This window comes from Ursus americanus, chromosome 4 (assembly GCF_024610735.1).
Source record: "Ursus americanus isolate L20-20 chromosome 4, mUrsAme1.1.p, whole genome shotgun sequence".
Lineage (NCBI taxonomy): Eukaryota > Metazoa > Chordata > Mammalia > Carnivora > Ursidae > Ursus > Ursus americanus.
The window spans coordinates 74,469,513-74,476,859 of NC_142130.1; the positions used below are offsets into that span (position 1 = coordinate 74,469,513).

Consider the following 7,347-nt stretch of genomic DNA (forward strand, 5'->3'; position numbering starts at 1 on the left):
AAGCACCAAAGAACAATAGGTAAAGGAATAGAGAGACGTGGAGCACACTTAAGAACAGAAATTCCAGAACGCTGTAGACTCCACTGAATCTTTACTGCTCTCTCTTCACCACTAGTCCTTACGGCACCTTTTAAACATGGAAGAATCTCAGATCCTCCACAGATATACTTCCCTTTACTATCCAAATTATAAAATGTCAAGGACTCTTTCAATAGTCCTGTCCTACATATTTAAATTTCTAAGAATACATAAAGTGATGGCCAGACTTCTCTTCCTAATATAAAGTGCTAACCTCCCTCTGAGGAACCAGAGTCTATATAAATTGGTTCTTAACATTTTCTGTTACTTTCTTTCAGAATCTCACTAAAGATAACAAAATGAGTGCCTAGTAAGACTAAAGCTATATAGGCTCTTTAGTGATTTTCTTAGTTACTCTGACAAAAGATAGATTTTTTCTTCTTCTCATACTGGAAATTTTGACACAAAGAACTAATTTCCACTTCAACATGTAATAACAGTGGAGGAGGCTGCAGGTTATTTGTTGATCTTCTCAGCTAAGTAGGACTCTTTAAAATGATGTAATTTTGATGGCAGCAACAACCCAAGGAGACAAAAGAAAATGTTATAATGCCAGTGACCTCTGCTGCTAGGGGAACATGAAAATTTAGGATTTAAAATGCCAAAATGCTTTAACAATGTTACAGTCACCCTATTTGTAATTTCACTTACTTGCTCAATTTTAACTGTATCATTTAGCTGATTCTACACAACAGCAAATGGAAATTTAAATAGTGCCATTTGGAACACACTAAACTATCTCTCACGAGTGACGTAATTATTCCAAATTCTAACTGTACAGAAAAGATATACTTGTATGAACGTTGACTTGAATGTTTTGGCTTCAATTGCAACTTTGTAATAGCTGCAGCAAATTTTCCTATCTAAATGCTTTTAAAGGCAGAATGTCTTCATAAATGAGCGAAGAATTGGGTATCTAGATACTCCCTGGAAGCAAAACACAGCCAAGTGTCCAAATACAAGCTTTCTCATTTATATGTAGTGGAGTTTGAATATAACACAGCTGTTTAGTTCTGAAAGATGTGGGTATAATTATTCTCATTAGGGCTCTATCCCTCTACCTGCTTGGCATATGGCCTCATGGGCCAGTAGTGGGAGAATCTATGAAGGAAAGTTGATAAAGCAACTCCTGATATTCATATTGGTTGATGTGATTCAGCTGTTCCTGGCTTATAAAACCCAAGAGCAACTGTACTGAGAGGAGGATAGAAATACATGGAGAACTCATACACTACATGTACAAGGACTGTGGATTGGCAAACCACAAAATTGATATTTTAGGCAAAGTGGCATCTTGGAAGACTGTATAGGACAAAAGAATAAAAGGCACAGTCAAGTGACAAGTTCAAACAGAAAAAAATATCAAGAAGAAAAAAATGAATAAAAAAATGCATATAAGGAAAAGTTAAAAATAACATTTTTAAGCTTTCCAATGTTCCTATGACCTGCTTTATTTGTGGTTTCTCATCTACTTTTATAAAGTGATTTGCTTTAAAGCAAAAAAAAAAAAAAAAAAAAAGCCTTGTCCTTTAAATTATAAAATAGATTAATAGTTGGAGAACCCGTGTCTAATTCAACACAGGTTGGGGAAAGATATCCTCAAAAGCAACCCAACAATACCACCAATGGATACATTAGGTTTTGTTTGCTACAATGGTAGGGGGAAGGTGGACAGGGAAGAATGGAAGGAGAGAGGAAGGAAGGGAAGGAGGGAAGGAAAAGCAAAAAAAACAGACCTGGGGTTTATGACTTTGTCTAAGGTCTGAATAGAAAAACCTGTGAACTTTGTGGTAACCCATGAAGCTGACTCACACCACATTTCTGTTGAGAAAATTTAGGCTCATAGAAGTTTTGTGATCTGCCCAAGGTCACACGCCTAGTAAATGGAGCTGGAATTCAAGAACAGTTGTGATTCACTCCAAAGCCCATAATCATGCTCTTTCATCACAATGACTGGCAGCTGAGAATTTTAAGCCAAGCATGAAAAAATGGAGCCATAAGAAATAAAGAATAGGAATACGCAGCAAAAAGGTTACTTAACATATATTAGTGTAATCACTTTAACTGAAAAAAGAAAAATATTATAGAATTTAATAAAATATAATCGCATATTTTTTAGTCCAATGAAGTATAATTTGTATAAGAATAAATGTCAGTGAAGTTCCTTAATTTAACATGAGAAAAAATTATATGCATGAAATAAATAAGCAAATACTCTTGAGGAATAGGTTGAGAAGAACTAAATTTTGTTGTCACTGAGTGGGGTCTGTATTATACAGCTCATTTTTACTATATCTGAGCTTTACTGGACATATTCACTGTAGTTTGGGGAATACAAAAGAATACTGGACTAGGGTTCTGAGACTTAGCTTGTTATAAGATCTATAATAAATCACTTCAAGGAATGTCTGGCCCCAGGTTTTCTAACTTACAAAAATGAGGCACTTGGCTAGATTTGTGGTTATCATATTTTGTTTTGTTACAGAACTCCTTTTTTCCAAATAAATTCTCCAGTTGATTTCAAATAAGTAATGCTGATAAAATTGCAGCATGACAAATACCAAAAAAATAAAGACTTTTTTCCTTGAGCACTTAGATTTATGTTTTAGAAAAGGCCTAGTCTTAAAACATGTGGGAAAATGATATTAAAATGAAATATATTTCAGCATTTCACATATTGTATTCCAAACTGTCCTAGTTCTTGGAAGTAGTGTTTTAAAAAGAATTCTCTGGCTAATAATATCTTTGAATGATGAACACTGCATCTCCCTTTTGGACAGTTACAATATGTGTATCAGGTTAAGAAATCAGTAAAATTCTATAGCAAAATAAATTTATTTAACTTTGCTTATTCACATGCATCACAAGTGACCTCAGGTCACTTTTTTTCCCCCACCTTAAGTGAATGTTCCAAGAAGCATGCTTTTTAATATGGTTTACAAGTTCACGAACTCCAAGGACCCCAGTTTAAACCTATTTATAGGTTCTGAAATGGCACCTACTATACAAAACCACTCAATGGACATCATTCCTATGAATTAAAGTTGAATTCCATAAACACGGAGTTAACTAAGTACAAACCATGACATATTTAAGGTATCTTTTAAAGGAGGAGGGAAGGCTATTGATGATACAAAAGATATACAAAGCTCTTCAAGGAAAACAAATCTGAGATGAGCAAATATACATTCAAAATAGGGAAATATCTTGAAAATTCTTCTACCTTCCCTTTTCTCCTTGGCTTCAACCTAAGATTTTGTCCTATTGATCCATGTTCTCTCCACTTCTCACCCTTTCCTTTAGTTAAGGCCAGAAGAGAAAAAAAATCTAAAGAATGAAGTGCTACAATCTCAGTAAACTGCCGTATCTCCACCCTGCTCCTCTCTTAGACCGGGTCATTCCCACTGCTTTGTCCTTATAAGCTCTTGCTCCAGATTCCACAGTAAGAGCTTCTCCCATCCCAGAGCTAGTGCCTTTGGTGAATCTCCAGCACTGCCTACGACTGGTTTTCCACTGAAATGTGGACTGATGTTCTTTAAACCTTTTTTGTACAGAGATTATCTTCCACCATCCATATCACCTCTAAATCATTAGGACAAAAAAATTATTTTATTTAAAAAAATAAAATAAAATCACTGAGTGGAATAAGGGTAATGTCACATAGAAAAGACTGTCATTCCCTTATTTCTACAAATGGCAAATAAATAATGAGAAAAAAATTTTGTTTTAGAAAAGGAGAGGAAAAAATACTTTTTTTCTTCTATATTAGACCATGATGAACAGAAACTTTAATTCTAAGCCATAGATGGTGCTATGAAATAAAGTAGGGGAACAAGAAGGAAGGAAGGAAGGAAGGAAGGAAGGAAGGAAGGAAGGAAGGAAGGAAGGAAGGAAGGAAGATTAATTAAGGCCAGAATCCAGTGCCAAAAAGTGAGTTTTCTCCCCAACACCTCCGCTACTTAAATCACTAAACTGGCCCCAGCAGTACCCACAAAAACTAATTTAGAAAGATTCCCCCTTCTTCTTGCTAAAAGATAGGACTGTCAGGGAGACTTCCATAATTTCATCACAGTAAAAAATGCACTATTGCCATCCCAAACTGAAAATGTATGGCTTTTCACAGAGACATTTAAGTATGCAGTGTTAAATTTCACAGCATTATTGACACAATACTTTTGGTATACAATGTGATTGGTGAGCTAGCCTTGGGACTGAAACTCCAGCTGTGATTCCTACCCTTCTGGAACATAACTTGTTCATGAAATGGAGATCGCACTTATTTTCAGGAAAGAAAAGTACTGAGGTTTCTCTAATCCAGAATAGTTTAAATATAGGAAATGTTCCAAAGGATAGCAATCAAAATGATGAATGAGTTAGATTGTTTTATTCATGTGGAAATATAAATGAAGCATAAATTACCCAAGACAAATTTGCTAGGAAAAAAAAATTGGGGGAAATTGTGTGATGGTCTACAGAATGTGAAAGGCACAGACCTCAAGGCTAGAGAAATAACTTAGTGTGATTCAAAAGCTAGTAGTAGTACAGATAATGAGAATGTTCACAGTAAAACAGAAGCTGCCTCCCCTGTTGAAAAAGTAGCAGAGAAACTACACTAATTTGAATGTGGTTTAGGAATCCAAACCAGGTAAAGACTTAGGAATAAACTCTAATACAGTATTAATACTCATGTCAAGGGAGATCAAACCACCTAATCATGTTATCTAGATTATCTAGGTATAGAATTTGACCCATGGGGTCATCTTCTTTCATAAATATCAGACTCAACCAATTTGTTACCAACTTCCCATCGTTGGAAAAGCCTGTTGGATACATCAATGTTTAGGCAGCAAGTTGCTTGTGTTTTTCTCTGGGCATCAAAAAATCAGTACATGCATGATAAACAATTTAAAAAATCACAATTAGTTTCTTCCCAGTGACAAATAAATAGCAATCCTACATATCCTTAACAGTTCCAACACTGTCCAACAGAAATATAATGTGATAAACATATGTAATTTTAAATCCCCAAGTAGATATATTTAAAAAACAGGTAAAATCCATTTATTAATACATTTTATTTAACCCAATATATCAAAAATTTGATTTCACCTTGTGGCACTAGCCACATTCGATGCTCAGTAAGCACATGTGGTTAGTATACCGCATCATACAGCACAAGAACTAAGAGAATGGTAGAGGTATAAGACAAAAAGGAAAAACTGTGCATGGGTCAATGAAGGGACATTCTTTTTGACCCATGGTAATGAACATTATGATTATATTAAACACTACAGGTAACTTCACTGAGAAGGGGAAGGAGGACCACAGGCACTATGTGTGTGGTGAAGTGAAAATATCCTTAAAATAAGAATTAATTCATTTACGTGATTTTGGAGATGGGTTAATTTGAGAATAAAATTATTTTCTTTATATCCTCCTAAGTGAGCAATCAAAAATATATCAAAACATAATTTTAAATATTTTTATAAGTGGCAACTGCAATGAGGTTAAGATGTTGTGACTAGAAAATAAAATGTTATTATGAAAATTATAAAAAAACTTGTCAAAGATAGCACTACATTAAGCACTTAAAAACATTTCTAGGACAGTTGAAGATGCCTACATTTAGAATACCAGTTGCAGATCATTATTCAGAAATATACCAACAATTTATTTCTTTATTCAATAAAAATTTCTTTAGTATTTATTCTATTCCAGAAGCTGTCCTAGGTCCTAAGGATACAATGAAAACAAAAACAGGTAAAATCCATGCTCCTCAGAAGAAGCAAATATTCTAGGATAGATACATAAATTCATTTGTCTACCAAAGCTTCGTTAAACAGTTTTCAAAGAACTTCCTTTTCTATCACCAACTAATACGACCTAGAATTTGTTCTCTTAAGGGAACATATTCATTGATTGTCAGCCTCAAGAAGCTGGAACCTGTTTTATCTATCATCTAGTTCAATACATAGCAGAGTGCCTTATACATTATTTAATGATGGTACTGAATCAAATTACTTGAATCAAATTGAAATAAATCAAATTTAATTTAATTAGAAGGCATAAAATAGGTGTTATTGCACTGCTAAAAATCCTAACTCAAAAACCAGGAATATCTCCATTAAAAATTAATACTGAAACCAAATGAAGACATTAGTTTCAAGAAAGGAAAACTTCAGGCCATTATCTCTCATAAACAGAGATGCAAAAATCTTCAATACAATATTATCAAATCCAACAGTATATACAAAGAATTATATACCATGACTAAGCGGGATTTATTCCAGATTTTTAGACTGGTTCAACAAATGTTAATCAACTAAAGTAATCGATCATATAAACAGGCTAAAGAAGAAAATTTACATGATCATATCAATTGATGTTAAAAAAAAAATACCTGACACATCCTAACAACCTACACTAATCCATGATAAAAACCCTCAGCAAACTAGGAATGAAGGGGAACTTCCTCAACTTGATAAAGAACATCTGTAAAGAACCTATACTTAACATCATACTCAATGGTGAGAAACTAGATGTTTACCACTAAACTGAAAACAAGGCTAGGATAGTCCCATTCGTAACTCCTATTCAAGATTATACTACAAGTCCTAACACACTAATACCAAAAAAAAAAAAAAAAAAAAAAAAAAAGTAAATAAAATGTATATAGTCTTTGAAGTAAGAAATAAAATTGTCCTTGTTTAGAGATGACATGATTGTCTATGTAGAAAATCCCAAGAAATCACAAAAAAACCTCCTGGAAAAATAAGTGCTCAAAGCAGAAGTGCAAAATACAAGGTTAATATACAAAAGTCAATTGCTTTCCTATATACCATTGATGGAAAATTGGAATTTGAATTTAAAACACAATACTATTTACATTAGGACCAAAATAATGTAATACTGCTCACTTTGGCAGCACATATACCAAAACTGGAACAATACAGAGATTAGCACAGCCCCTGCTCAAGGATGACATGCAAGTCTGTGAAGCGTTCCATAAAAAAAAAAAAAAAAAAGAAAATAATATAATATTCAGACATAAATCCAACAAAATATGTGTAACATTTATATGAGAATAAGCACAAAAATCTGATAGAAGAAATTAAGGAATATCTAAATAAATGGAGAGATATTCCATGCTCATGGATAGGAAGATGCAATATTGTTAAGATGTCAATTCTTCCCAACTTGATCTATAGTTTCAAGGTAATCCAAATCAAAATTCCAGAATGTTATTTTGTGGATGGATATCAATAAAGT

At 33.5% G+C, this 7,347-nt stretch overlaps 1 non-coding gene across 1 annotated transcript; it reads left to right on the forward strand.

The window, feature by feature from the left end:
• Nucleotides 1–6,987: 6,987 nt before the first annotated feature.
• On the forward strand, nt 6,988–7,091 carry LOC123784463 (U6 spliceosomal RNA). The gene has a single exon (XR_006777456.2). It is a non-coding gene; the product is annotated as a U6 spliceosomal RNA (small nuclear RNA).
• The last annotated feature ends 256 nt before the right edge of the window (nt 7,092–7,347 follow it).